Source organism: Aphelocoma coerulescens, chromosome 13 (assembly GCF_041296385.1).
Source record: "Aphelocoma coerulescens isolate FSJ_1873_10779 chromosome 13, UR_Acoe_1.0, whole genome shotgun sequence".
Taxonomy (NCBI): domain Eukaryota; kingdom Metazoa; phylum Chordata; class Aves; order Passeriformes; family Corvidae; genus Aphelocoma; species Aphelocoma coerulescens.
The window spans coordinates 1,955,972-1,970,985 of NC_091027.1; positions in this window are offsets into that span (position 1 = coordinate 1,955,972).

A 15,014-nucleotide genomic window follows, 5' to 3' on the forward strand; every position below is an offset into this window, starting at 1 on the left:
TCCCAGGCTGCTCCAAGCCCCAATGTCCAGCCTGGCCTTGGGCACTGCCAGGGATCCAGGGGCAGCCACAGCTGCTCTGGGCACCCTGTGCCAGGGCCTCAATTTCTTCCTGATATTTAATTTCATTAGTTCTCTTCCACCAGCTCGATGCCAAAAGCTTCACTCTGAAGAGGCAATCCTGCATTTTCTCCACGTTCTCCAGGTTGCAGGCAGGACTTTCTGGGAAGGCTGGGGCTGCACCCAGTGGTTGATGAGTTTTTGAGGGACAGCACCTCAAACTCAGAGCCTGCCTGAGAAAAACACAGCCCGGGCTGGCAGGTGGGAAGGGGTTACCATGGCAAGGAGCTGCTCCTGCATCTCTTCCCTGGATCTCTTCCAGCCCAAGCTGGAGCTTATAGAAATCACCCCCAGCAGCCAGAGCCGCTGCCCACCCAGGCACACGTCGGCTGAACCTGTTAATTCAGTTTTAGTTAGACAGTAATTACATGTTTATTTAAAAAAATGGATTTTTAAAAAAATCACTGATACTCAGTGAGTGCCCAGGAGACAGGGATTGATTTCCTGCTCGTCAGCTAATCTTTTAATATTATTATTGTTATTGTTATTATTATTATTATTATGCATCATTGGATTGAGTTTCACAAACAAAAAGCGATGAAACCCAAAGGGATGAACCTGTAACTTAATTTAAGCAGAATTTAAGCTTTATTAGCTCCAAGCCTGGAATGTTCCAGAAGAGGTTTAGCCACATCCTCAAAAAAAAAAAAAAAAAAGGGGGGGGGTTAAAAAATCTCTGTCCCAGTGCCTTGAGGAGGGACAGACTCCCAGAAAAGCAGGATCTTCTCCCACCCCTCCTTCCAGCAGTGGCCACTTGGGAATGCAGGAAAACCCACGGGGTTGAAGAATTTTGAGCCTTTCTGAGCGATTCTCACTCCCCAGGTGCTCCCATTTCAGCGTTCATTCCCACATCCCCTCCCAAATCCTGTCAGGGCGCCCCAGGGAAACGCCACACTCGGTGGCCCTGTCACTCCTTGTGCACGTCACGGCCTCATCACGCCTCATTAGTTAATTAGAGGACAGAGGAGCGGCGGAAGAAGCCGGGGCAGCCCCACAGAAGGTGTGGAAATGCTCAGCGAGCTCAGCCAGCAGCGCCCCAGGTGCTGCCCTGGGGGACGGTCCCTGTCACTGGGGATGAGCAGCGACCAGAGGTGGCTGCTGGGGACATCCCAGCACAGCTCCAGTGGGAAAAGCCGCTTAGGAGAGCACCTCGCTGCAATGGGAAAATGAGATAATATTAATTAAACTCAAAAAAAAAAAAACAAAAAAAAACAAAAAAAAAAAACCAAAGAGTATCTCCGGGGAAGGAGAGAAAGAGAAAATTCCCATTGTTGCTTCCAGCAGGGGGAAGGGAACATCCCCAGAGCCCCCCCTGTGCCACACCCCGCCCGCCCAGGGCGGCATTCCCGGGTGATTCCCAGCAGGACATCACCTTTCCAGCCCTGGGTGATGCTTCCCGAGGTGCCTGGGAGTCCTGTGGGGTGGGCACTGACCGCTCTGCTCCCATTTTGCTCAGGGCTTGACCTCTTCCATTCATTTATTTGCCAAAAATCAGCGTTTGCCAAACTCTGCAGGAAACCACGACCAGAGAGGGAAGCCCCAGCTCTTGGTCCCAGCAGCACCAGAGGAGGACACGAGGAAATCTGAATTTTCCTCTCCTCGAAACAGCTGGAAAAGTGGAAGGTTTTGCTGTGAAATCGCTCTCCTCCTGCAGCCCCCCCCCAGGGCAGCAAAGGCAGGAGCGACTCCTCCGTAGCAAAATGCACTCAGGCCTTCCCAGAATTTGCTTTTCCATGTTGATTTTCAAAACCCTTCTGCTGCTTATTTACTGCTGAGCTCTGAATTTCAGGGAGTTTATTGTAGCTGACTCATTTTATGGCCTGCCTTGCCTTTTATCTTGCCTCGCTATTAATTTAACCCAGCAAATCTCTGCGTTTGTCAGCTCTGATTCCTGGGGTACCACTGGACTTTGTTTGGGAATTGATTTGTGCTTCCTGATGCTCCAATAAAGCCATTTGGAATAAACACAGCTCTTCATTTCCCCAGCAGTACGTGGGGAACAGGCAGAGGCTGAGCACAAAAACAGACATTTATTTCACAGGTGGAGCAAGGGGAGGGCAATAGGGACAGGGTTGCCTCTACACAAGGTGGAGGTTGCAGAAACGAACCTGCTTTTATCCAGCAGGACCTGCTGGATGCAGTATCCTGATTTTTTGGTGCCCAGGGAAGGAGTTCTGGGCTCTGCTGAGCTCCCCCAGCCTGGCACTGCCTCGCTTGTCCTGGTGTTTCCCAGCCCTGGGAGAGTTGAGGGATGATCAGGATTTCAAGGAAAACCAAGCAAAACTGGGAATGGGGTTGGCCCCTCACCTTTGGGAGGTCACACAGACTCCCTGCTACTTCTCCCCACTCCATGAATCCCAGTTTTCCCTGCCCAATCTCTCCATTCCCTTCTCACACCTGATTTCTTAGCAGTGAGGAGCCCCCAGTGTGGCAGGAGAGGACAGGAGGGGTTAATTTGAATTTGTTTTATTTGCCAGCAACTTTTCCTCTGTGTTATCCTGTGGGATGCTGAGGCTGCAGCATGGACAGCTCCTCATTCCCACCCTGCCCACATTTTCCAGGGATTTGGGCAGCAGGTTGACGTTTGGCCAGGTTGGAAGGGACCTTAACCATCCTTAACTTCCAACCCCCTTCAAATGAGACACGGAAATTTTATCACGAAGCCAAAGAGAAGCTGAGCAGAGAAAGGAGCTCAAGTGGCTGCTTCACCAAGATGCTCCATTTTCCTCTGAAATTAATTAGCTGAACCCTGACAAAACCTGCTATTAGAAGAGCACCCTTGTCTTTTTAATCAGCTAAGCTGTTTATAAAGCACTCCCAGAGGCTGGAAATCAAACCCTCTCCTCCAGCTCTTTTGTTCGTCTCTATCTGGGGAAAATTCATTAAAAAATTACTGGCACCCCTGAGCTGAAGGCAACAGGCTCAGAAAGTCCAAATAAAAAAGGCTGTAATGAACAGCCACTGTCAAATGGGCAAAGAAAAGGAAAAACAGGACAGCAGGCAACAACTTGGGCAGTTGGCTGCCAAGCGGGGGCTGCAATTAGGAGCTGTGTGATTCACACCCAGCACTCGCCCACCACTGCTCTTTACAGGATGATTCAGGGATTGCATCACTCCAATTCCCTGGGACTTTCCTTCTGGCCGTGGAAAAAAGGGATGGAATTGGTTGCTCTAAACCTGCAAATGCGAAATTGTACAAGTGAAGCTGTCTTGCTCGTTGCACAGTCCCAGGACACGTCAAAGTCTGCCTGGAGCTCTCTGTGGGGTGGACAGAGGGTCCAGGTGAGGGAGCTGAGAGCCTGATCCTGGGAATGGAGAGTGCAGAGGGATGGGGAGAGCATCCTCTGGTCCTGGGTGAGAAGGCACCAGAATGATCCGAGGGATGGAGCAGCTCTGCTGGGAGGAAAGGCTGGGAGAGCTGGGGTTGTTCAGCCTGGAGAGGAGAAGCTTTGGGGTGACCTCAGTGTGGCCTTGCAGGGCCTGAAGGAGCTGCAGGAAAGGTGGAGAGAGACAATTTCCAAGGGCTGGAGTGCCAGGACACAGGGAATGGCTTCACACTGCCAGGGGGCAGGGCTGGATGGGATATTGGGAAGAAATTCCTTCCCTGTGAGGGTGGGCAGGCCCTGGCACAGGGTGCCCAGAGCAGCTGTGGCTGCCCCTGGATCCCTGGCAGTGCCCGAGGCCAGGCTGGACATTGGGGCTTGGAGCAGCCTGGGACAGTGGGAGGTGTCCCTGCCCATGGCAGGTGTGGCACTGGATGATTTTAAGGTCCCTTCCAACCTGTCCCACTCTGGGACCCTCTGGTGCTGTGGTTTCTGTTATCAGCAGCCCTGGAAAACCTGTGGGTTGTGCTCTGTGACACCACAGGGCTCCACACCTCCCACACAACAGCCTCCTACATATTTCCAGGGCATTTTTCCACAGCTGCCACGCTGTGGGGACCCTTCCCTGGTGGTCCACATCCTGTGTCACCCCCTTCCCCCCATGGGGACCGTGGCAGGAGTGGCACTGCAGCACTGGGCAGCACCAATATTCATCTCTCTGCAAGCACAAACTGCTCCTGCTGCTGGAGTCACTCCAGAAGATTCCCATCGATTCAGCGCCGTAAGTGACTCAATCCAATGTTCTCCAGACCCGTGCTTAACAGGAAAACTCGATTGGATTTGCTGCTGGAGATTGGGTTGGTTTCAGTCACGTCCCTGGGGATTTTTTTTTTCTTTTTCCCTGTGGAACACCGTGCATTTTACAAATGAGGAATTCCCCTGTGGCCTTCGAATGAAATCCTGCAGCTCTGAAGGACTCACGCCCTGTGTGATCACACAACTGATGCACCACCCGTGCCACTGTCACCTCCGGGGTGCCCACAGCCACCACGGGCAGGGCAGAGCTGCTCCTGCAGCTCCTGCAGCTCCTGCAGCTCCTGCAGCCTGAGCTGGCCCTGCCCAGGAATGCCAGGCTGGAGGAGAGGGGACAGGACCGGTCCCAGCAGAGGCAGAGGATCACAAAATCCCTCTCTGCCTGTCAATGACATCCCTAGGGACAATAACAATTGGAAAACATGGTGCTTGTCCTGGAGAGAGCATCCTGCCTTCGCAGGAGAGTTCAGAAGGCAAAAGGCAGGAGGGGATGGAGTTGATGTTCCAAATTTCCTCTTGGCAGCGCTGGGAAGAAATCCCAAAAACCCCAGTGCCATGCAGTGCTTTGCCTTGCAGATTCCCATTGGGAATCCATCCCTCCACCCACCCCTCCATCCATCCCTCCATCCATCCCTCCATCCATCCATCCATCCATCCATCCATCCATCCATCCATCCATCCATCCATCCATCCATCCATCCACCCATCCATCCATCCATCCCTCCATCCATCCATCCATCCATCCATCCATCCATCCATCCATCCATCCATCCATCCACTGCCCACCCCTCTGCACCTCACATTTACTGTCAAATAAAAATCTCTACTGTTGACTTTGGCTGTGTTTGCACCTTAATTAGGGCACAGAAACCTCTCTAATAATTTTAATAACCAGATTTTAACCCAGAGCTTGCCCCAGCCCTGAGCTCTGTGCCTTGGCAGCCAGATGGGAGCTGTGGGCACGGGGATGTTCCTGCTCTCCAGTCCCTGTTCCTGAGAGAAGCTGGACAAATGAAAATGACCTGGAGGTCCAGGGTTGCATCTGGTTGGGCTCAAAGGGATGAAATCCATTTTGGGATCTCACTCTGTGCTGTGACTCTGGTGCCAGGATTTTAAGGGCACCTGTCAGGGATATTTTGGGAAACAGACACTCCGGCCTGGTGCACAGAATTCCATGTCAAATGAGGTCTGCTGGAGCGGGCTCAGGGAAAGTTGTGGTTTAGTGGGAAGCCTGGATGAGAAAGCAGCTTCTGAGCCCCCCATCCCACCCAGGGCCAGCCTGGGCTCTGTGGGGTTGGGTTTGGCCTCTTCTGTGTAGCTCCACCTGCAGGTTTTGGCTCTGGTGGGGTCATCTCGAGCTTTGCCCATTCCCAGGGACAGGGAGAGGGCTTTTCCCGGGGTGGGAAGGGAAAGGAGCTCGGTGTCTGCTCATGGAGACTCCCCAGCCACTGACACAGCTCCTGGGATCCTGTGGGGTTTCACTGCATCCCCACAAATGTTCCGACCTGACCAAGCCCTTGAGCTCCAGGTGTGGGTTCTGATGTCAAACCCCCAGAGAGGCTGAAACCCCAAACCCTGCCTGGCCTGGGGGTCCAGCCTGGCTCTGCCCCACTGCCCAGGACAGGGTCTGCCCACCCACATGAGCTATTTTTGGAATTACCTCACTTTTTATCTCCTTAATTAAGTCATAATTCCCCTGATTTTGCGTGGCAGGACCTAAACTGACCACAGGCACCTTTCCATGGGCAGCTGGGCTTTGGCTCCACGCAGAGCAGGGATTTGGTGGGATCATGCTTTGCTTGCTCCAGGAAAATGCAGGAAAAAGCCCCAGCAGAGGGACAGAGCATGTTCTAAACCAGAAACTACAGCTAAAAATGCAAAAGCAGGAGGAATCCTCGCGGCTGAAGAAGGATCCTGCTGTGATTTACGTGAGGAATGAGCTCCTGGTGAAGGGATGTGGGAGTGCAGTTGCTCACGGAATGAGCAAATCTGGCAGCCAGCAACACATTTGCCAGATTGTGTTGCAATTAATGGGATTTCATGTCAGAGCCTCTTTATTGTTCTTGTCCCACTCTCTCCCTACAAGGCTTCACCAGACTAAAGCTCTGTCTTTAGAAATCACAGAGTTATGGGGTGGTTTGGGCTGGAAGAGACTTTAAAAATCATCTCATTCCACGGGCAGGGACACTTCCACTATCCCAACCAGGCCTTGGTCACTCAGGGATTCCCTGGCATGGGGGGAATGACCCCATCCATTAATTTAATTTAATTTATTGATGGGAGGGTTGAAAGAACTGTTATTCAGTCCCTAATGCAGTAAATGATCCTCTTGCTTATAAATTCTCCTGCATCAGCAGAAGCGTTGGATGTTGCTGGAGGCTGCATTAATCACTAAAAGACAGGAATGCATCTCACACTGGGATTTATCCCTGCACTTGGGCCGGGAATCCAGACACAACTCAGCTCTCTGGATGGAAATTCCCACTCAGAACTCCTGGTGATTTTCCATGCTTTTGCTTCAAAACCATTGAGGATGGAGGGGAAATGGAGGAAAACAGGGATGTCTGTGTGTGAGAAGCTGCTGGGAGCCCCTGCTACGTTCCCCAGGCCACAGGCCAGGCGTGAGGGACACTTCTGTCACCGCAGAGACACCTGCCCACGGCAGGATGGAGTCAGGACACTGCCCTGGGTGGGGTTAATCCCGAAAAGCAGATGGAAAATCAGCCCTGCCATGCCCTGCCGTGAGTCTGGGGGGAATTCCAGCCGCAGGTGCAGGGCACGGTGAGTCAGGCTCCTTTTTCTGCCTCTAATAATCCCCTGAGAAGGGGCCCTGGAAGTTGGGTTATGTGAGGTCTTGGGAGAGGTTTCTGGGAAAAAGCAGAGATTTAGGATCTCTGGAGGGCCTGGCTGTGTGTGAGGGCTGCAGGGGCTGGAGCGATGTGGGATTTACAACCATTTAAATGAGGGAGGAGATGCAGTTTGGGTTCAAGAAACACCCCCCAAAAACCAGCAGAAGGGACATTTTCCAGGCACCTCTGAGTTTTTCTGCTCCAGAAGAAAAGCCAGGCAATAAATCCCAGGAAAAGCCGTGAAGGATAAATGGCTGCTGCTGAAAGAAATCCCTCCTGCCTGGCAGGAGCTTTATTTATCTCTCAAAACCTTCAGGGGAACATGACCAGAGCTCCCATGACAAACAAACCAGGTGCCAAGAGGAAAGCCAAGTCTGCCAGCTGCCAGACCCGCCCTGGGGACCTGAGGGGACACTTCATGCTGGAAATGCCACCCAAGGGACAGCCTGACAGTGCCCTGAGAGATGTGCCTGCAGGGCTGAGAGTGAAGATAAGAGTGTGTCCCTCGGAGTGCCACGGGTTTGTCACCCCCTCCTTGTCCTGGGACAGGGCTGGAGGTGGCAGCCACGCTCCCGGGGCTCCAGGTGAGCTCTGCATCCGCAGGATCTGGGTCTGTCCCTCCCCTTGGGGACATCCCCCAGCTCCGAGCTCAGCTCAGCCAGCACTACTCGATGGAGTCACCTTGGATGAAGGGCTGGGGCAGCAGGTGTCACTTGTCCCATCAGAGAAGTCACTCAGAAATCGACTGAATTCATCACTCAGAAATCGACTGAATTCATTGCTCAGACACCAACTGGGTTCATCTCTCAGACACCAACTGGGTTCATCTCTCAGACACCAACTGGGTTCATCTCTCAGACACCAACTGGGTTCATCTCTCAGGCACTGACTGGGTTCATCTCTCAGGTACCAACTGGGTTCATCTCTCAGACACTGACTGGGTTCATCTCTCAGACACCAACTGGGTTCATCTCTCAGACACAGACTGGGTTCATCCCTCAGGTACTGACTGGGTTCATCTCTCAGGTATCCCCACACCCCGCTGCAGAAAGCAAGAAGGGCTCTCCAGTGACTCAACTCTTCAAAGGAACAGCTGCCCCTCTGCTTCTCCCCAAAAAGCCGAATATTCCAAAGGTCACAGGGATGGCTCAGCATGACACAGCCAGGAGACCCCTGAGTGAGATCCGAAGGGTTGTCAATCCAATTATCAGCCTGGATTCCTGCAGCAGCAGGAATTTTATGGGTGAAATTCATCTCTTCAATGTTTCATCCTCAGGGCTCTCTGGAAGTCTTTCTTCTCCAGCCTTTTTCTCAGTGTCCCACATACCCCTCAGCTGGCAGAGGCATTTTGGAAGTGAAAGTGGAAATCCTCTCTTTTGTCTCCTTCCCCAGACATTCTCTCTGTCTTTTTTTTAATTAAAATGACCTCATTTTCTCACTGCAGCTCCCACCCAGCTCAGAGGGAGGAATCTCCACGTGTCAGGCAGTAGGAGAGACCCAAATCCTGGGATTTACACCACGGACAGGGAACGAGCTGAGCAGCCAGGGATGAACCTCCCTTCCTCTGCCTGGGAACCGGGATCTGTGCTCTGCAGAGCCTTCCCTGCCTGGGAAAGAGGGAGAGCAGAGTTTGGCCTCACTGCGCTGTTGGGTGGCAGGAGGGGACACGGAATATCCTGGAAGAGGTGTCCATGGAGAGATGGGGATTCTGTGTCTTCTCCCCAGCCATGCAGAAGGATCAGTGCTGAGCTGAAAGGCTCCTCCTGCAGCCTGTGGCAGAGAAACAGAGGTGAGGGTGGGTTTGAGGAAATTTATGCCCCACTGCAAGGAGAAAATCAAAGGAAAAGAGTCTCAGCAAGGGAGGGATCCCTCAGGGAATTCCTTCATCAGGCAGCTGGTGCTGAGTGCTGAGCTAAGCAAAGAAAAATCCTTAAAAACGGGTTTCCTTCCTTCAAAGTGGTTCCCTCTGGAAAGCAGCCCTGGAGATGCAGCTGCTGGGCTGACACAGCTCCACAATTCCAGGCCGTGCCGTGGGATGAGGCTCCAGCACATCCTGGAACTGCCAATCGGCTCTTCCCAGTGCAGCCACCCTGGGAATCGATGGCTGGAGAAGCACAGGGAAGCCCCAGCTGATGACCTGGGACTCACTGCTGTTCTGGGGATGGGCTTGTTCCCTTCTCCCTGGGAAATCCTGGATTGCTGGGGCTGGGCTGTGCCAGTCGCGACTCCCCAGCTGTGGATCCTCTGGAATCTGCCCCGGGACACATCTGCAGCTAAACCCGGCTGCCTCCATGAGCCCAGCACCGCACTGCTCCAGAGCTGCAGGGCTCGGGATATCGGGAATGCTAGCCACTGCTTTGGGGTTTTGGCTGTGTTCCCATTGCACACGGGGGTTTTATGGATCAGTGCCAAAGAGGAAGGAAATGGGGGCAGAAGCCTGGGATTCTCCTGAAGTTTTCAGGGAGTTTTCATCAGGAGAGCTGCTGTGATTCCAGGCTCCCTGTGCTGCTGTGTCCCCTCTGCCTGACCCCACTGCCTTTCCTCTTCTCTGGTGCTGTGTTTTGTTCATTCATCCATTGTCACAGAATCTCGGGATCAAATGATGCCCTTAGGTTTTAACTTTTCTATTTTTCGAGTCCTGCACTGCCCAGTGCGTGACTCTGGAGTTTCTCGTAGCCTGTTCATTTCTGCTCTCTGTGCTGGGCAGACATAACAAAGCCTGTCTGGGTCTGCTCTCCGAGGTCACCCAGACCGTCCTAGGCCCAAAAGGTCTAAACCAAAGAGCCTCTAAAGGGGCAAGCTTGGGGAAATGACATCATTAACTGAAGCTTTAATTGGAGAATTAACCCTGCTATGCAAATGAACCAAACCTATAAAAGTGTGAAGAACTTGTGACCTGGGGTCCACCTTGGGGTCCATCTGGGCAGTGGCCTCTGGCACCCAGGGGTACCTTTGAAGGCCTTTCAAATAAATCCCTGCCTGTATTCCCTTCCTCCTGTCCAGTCTCTGTTTCTAGGAGGCCTCTTAAAGCATCACAGAAAGGTTGGAAAAGACCTCCAGGATCATCGAGTCCAACTTGGGACCAACCCCCACCTTGTCCCCAGCCCAGAGCACTGAGTGCCACCTCCAGCCCTTCCCTGGACACCTCCAGGGATGCCCCTCCTGAGCAGGAGAAGCGGTGGAGTCACCACCTCTTTTTTGGCTCATTTAACTGGGAGACACCCCCTCAGCTGCTGGAGGTTTGGGATCGGCGTGCACATGGAAAGGAGCCCTGATGAGGCTTCAGGACTGCATCTGCTGGGCTAAAGGTCCCCTCTGCCTGCAGCACCCAAGGGAGAGGGGAAGCCGCAGGGCAGGAGAAGGGCCAGGTTTGCTGCAGGAGGATGGAAACAGCTCTGAAAGCTTTCCAGGGCCTTGTGCTCCATGTATCTTTATTAGGGACATCAGCTCTGGAGCTCCTCTGGCATCCATGGGTGCCGCCACGTGACCTGGCTCCTCTCAGAAAGAAAATCCTGCCCTGTGAGGTCCCTGTGTGGCTTTTTCTGCTCTTTACATTGCCTGTCCCTTGTCATGATTGTCCCCAGTGCTGTCAGATGGGAGCATCTCACTTTGGACCTGCTCCATCCTGTCCAGCCTGGCCTTGGACACTTCCAGGGATCCAGGGGCAGTCACAGTTTCTCTGGGCACCCTGTGCCACCCACTCTCCCACGGAAGAACTTTCCCTAAAATTTAACCTAAATTTCCCAAGGATTCCAGCTTGGCCCTTCCTTTCCCAGCTGGGGCAGAGTTTGTGGCTGAGCAAATCTGAGCTCTCTCTTGTTCGTTTGGGGCTCGTTAATCCTCAATGCCCTCAAGCAGCTCCAAAAATAGCTCCGAGCTCCCTCCGAGGGCAGCCTCAACAACAGGTGATGCCCTGGAGCCGAGGCTGCTTGGAGCCCACTGGAATTTCTCCTGCTGTTATCCCAGCAGGAGCACCTGGGATGCACCAGAGCTTGGGGTGGAGGTGGCAGGATGGGAGACCAAGCAGGGATTCCCCCTCTCTCACCTGTCCTGACAAAATCCTCTCAAAATCCTCACAAAAGAAATCTGCCCTGTGCCTGGCTTCCCATGGGATGCGGGATGTCTGAGGGATTCTCTGCCTGTTTACCAAAACCACCCAGAGTTTGCCCAAGGACCAGCAGGAAATATCCAACTGCAGCCACAGGATGGAGAGCTGGAAGTGCCCTTGCACCCTGCTTAGCCACAACTTGGGGATCAAAGAGTCCGATTCCATCAAATCCGTCTTTTTTCTCCAAAAAAATTAATCATTTCTGATCACACTTTCTCGGGGGAGGCTTCTGAAACAGGGAGAATTTCATTTTGGATTGACGCATTCGTTTCGCTTCGGTTTGGGTGATAAAAGAGAAGTGGCAAATTTAATTTCCTCTTTGTTTGCTCTGTCCTGGAATGCACTTGTGGAGATGATGCAGAGGGTGCTCTCATTTCTCCCCCACCCTCCTCCTCTGCTGTTTAAAACCCATCAAAATCACAGAACTTCTCCAGCTGAAGGAGAGTGGGAGGAAGAGGAACAATCCCTGGGTCAGTGCACTCCCCTCCCGCTGGAACGGGGAACAAAGAAAGGGGAGCTGTGACTTCTTTGTTTTCTACAAACAAACATCTGAAATGATTTTTCAAAGCTGACAAACAAAGCACTGAACCTCGCCCCAAACCTGCTTGGTGTGGAATTCCTTTCTGGCTCTATGATTTTTCTGATGTTTCTCGCAGGAAGCAGCGGCCGATGCTCCTGTGGGAACGGGAGGGGATGGGAATGGGAATGTGCTGCTCCCCAGAGCAGGGCACTGCTGTGTTCCCAGCCCAGGGGCAAACCCAGAGAGCCACGTCCCTCTGCCAGTGCCAGTGCAGACCCATGGAAAAGGCTGCTGAGAGTGGCTGGGATTTGCCAGGATGGATGCAGATGTTTCCAGCTGAGCTGTTCCAAAGCTTTTGTAGGAAAATATCCCATCAAGAGAGGCAGTTTATCCCACCGTGGGATGGTCCCAGAGCCACGGAATCATGGAAAGGGCTGGGTTGGAAGGGACCTTAAAGATCATTGAATTCTATAGGCAGGGACACCTCCCACTGTCCCAGGCTGCTCCAAGCCCCAATGTCCAGCCTGGCCTTGGACACTGCCAGGGATCCAGGGGCAGCCACAGATTCTGTGGGCACCCTGTGCCAGGGCCTGCCCACCCTCACAGGGGAGAATTCCTTCCCAATATCCAGCCTAAATTTCCCCTCTTTCATGGACCCATCCCTCTTTGTCTGCCCCTGATGAAGAATCCTTCTTTCCTTCGGCCCTCATTTCCTGACGTTTCCCTGACCTCTGCTGAACCAGGGATCCCTGTGGATGCTGTTGCTGCCTCTGGGAAGTCCCCTCTGCCTGTCTTTATTCTCCTCCTTATCCCATCTTCACTATTTAGATCCTGAGCTTCCAGGCCCAGCCCCTTTCCCATGTGGCCGCTGTGACACCTGGAGCCACCTGGGGCCACCTGGAGCTCCCTGCTCGGTTGCCTGGTTGCCATTACAAACACAGCTCGTTGTCACCTGCATCCTTGGACTCCTGTCCAGCTTTTCTATTGGCTTGGGTGGCCTTTGAAGGAAGATTAACTCCTAAAAACACCGGCTCTCGGTGCAGGCTGCAGCCAGAACCTGCAGCAAAGCAGTTAATGGTTAACAGCAGTGCTGGATAATTCCCTGCTTTTCCAGTTTCCAGCCACAACAAGCTCTGGAAAAGCAGCATGGATGAAGCAGCTGAGTGTTTATAATGCCCAGATTAATTTTGATGGGATTTTTTGGGCTTTAATGACTGTAATTTCCATTTCTGTACTGCCCCTTCTTCCTGTTTTTCATTTCCCGCTGTCAGGTGACGGCCTGGGCTGGGCCCATTCCCATTTCCATTAGGAATTTCACTGACACAAACAGCAAAGCAGAGCAGCCCCCATCACATCCTCAGCTGATGAGACAAAACCTCAGCCTCAGGACTGTGCAATCCAAAGGTTTCTACCAATTTCCATGGAGACCAACCCAGAGCACCTGGGAATTCAGCACTCTCCTACAGCAATCAAAATGCTGGTAAACCACCAGTTTGGGGTTGTTTAATCCAACGTTTTCTGGGATTTGTGCCTTTTGAATTGAAAGAAATGTGGCTGTGAGACCCAGAAATCAGTTTGTGCCCCGGGAAGCACCAACTGAGGATGTTGGAAAAACCTCAGGAATGATATTGGGGTCAAGGCAGCAGGGAAAGGGACACAGCACCCAGAAGGGAAATAAGGAAGGCAGGGAAAGGACCTGCTGCTTTTTTTAAAGCAAGATTTTAGAAGGATGCTGGGAGATGAAGGATCCTCCCGAGGGGATGTGGCTGTGCCTGGGGTGACCGTGGCTCTCTGAGGGCACGGCCCCTCAATCCTCCTCCATCCTCCAGCAAAACCCATGCCCAGGAGCCGCAGGGCACCACAGGAAGGCATCCCACAGGGATTGCAGGGGCCTGGCAGCCCTGCTGACAAAATGACCCTAAAAATCGCAGCAGTCTCAAGAGAAGCCCCCGATTTCCCTGCAGCCTCTGCCGTTTGCCGGGTACCCCCAAATCCGGCCAGATGTGGGGATTTTAGGAACCCGTGTACATCTGGAAGCCACGAGGCTGCCGGAGGTGACGGCGCCAGAGCCTCGGGGGAACAAACAGGACAGAAAAGGAGCGAGGAGTGGATCCGCGGTGGAAAAGGGGTCGCTGGATTCCTGGAAGGATTAAAGTGCCTCGTAAAACAGCCTCATTGAGCCAGCGAGCGCTGACATCTCGGCTTAACAATGCTCTTTAGCAGCCCTTGGAGAGAGCGATGTGCAATGCTGCTCTCGGGAGGTTCGAAGCTGCCCTAATTCGTGTTCGTACCTCGGACCATGAAAGGATGAAGAGAGGGTTTATTGCAGCCCTGTGCTGCAATCGTCTCCTCGCAGCTCTTTGCCCTCAAGCTTTAGGAACTTGAGGAAGATGTCTGGACACCTTCTGGGCTGTCTGGAGGTTGTGTGGGCTCTTGGCAAATCAGGCTCAGGGTTTATCCAGTCCCAAAACGCAGGGCTGACCCCAGAGCTCTGTAAATCCAGATTCAAAGGCTGGGAGCTGGAGAAAATCCATGCTGGAGGCCTCAGAGGTTGGGCAAGGCTCTGATGTGGGTGGGTGGCACAGGAGGTGACTTTGGGAGTGTGCTCAGACAGCAGGGATGAGCTGCTGGGTTTGGGGGTTCTCAGTGGCACCAAAAAGCAGGGGGTGACCCCACAGGGATCTGTGCAGTTTTTCTGGCTGTGCTGTGATGCAATTCCCAAATTCCCCTGGCAGTGCTGCCTGCAGCTCCTGCCGGAGCAGTGCAAACCCCCAGGGCGCTGCTGCCTGGAGCATCTTTATGGATTAGGGCTCTCCAGGATCTCCTCTAGTTTTAATTGTGGTGATTAATTGTCTCGTCAGTAATTCAGTTGGAAATGTATCATTTTGATTCTTTCCTTGTTTGGGGACCAATTTTTTCCCCTGCCAAACGGTCCTGGGGAGCTGCACCGCTGTCACTGCCACCCTGCCCCGGGGCACCGCGGAGAACAGCTGGGATGGAGAGGAGGAATCAAGGAGCCGATCTGGGATTTGGGTGAAGAACCAGCCCAGGGGACAGCACAGGGCCACACAGGGGATTCCAGATTCCTCTGCCGTCATCCTGTGAAACCCTTGGGATGCTCAGCACCTTCTTCATCGCCTTTCACCCTCTTTTTTTCGTCCTCCTTGGTTCCTTTGACCTGTCCTCCTCCTGCAGCCCACGCCCACTGCCCTGCTGTTGCTCAGCTCCTCTCCAGCCTGGTCCCCCAGCCCATTCCCACCTGGAGTTATTGCCATCCATCACCC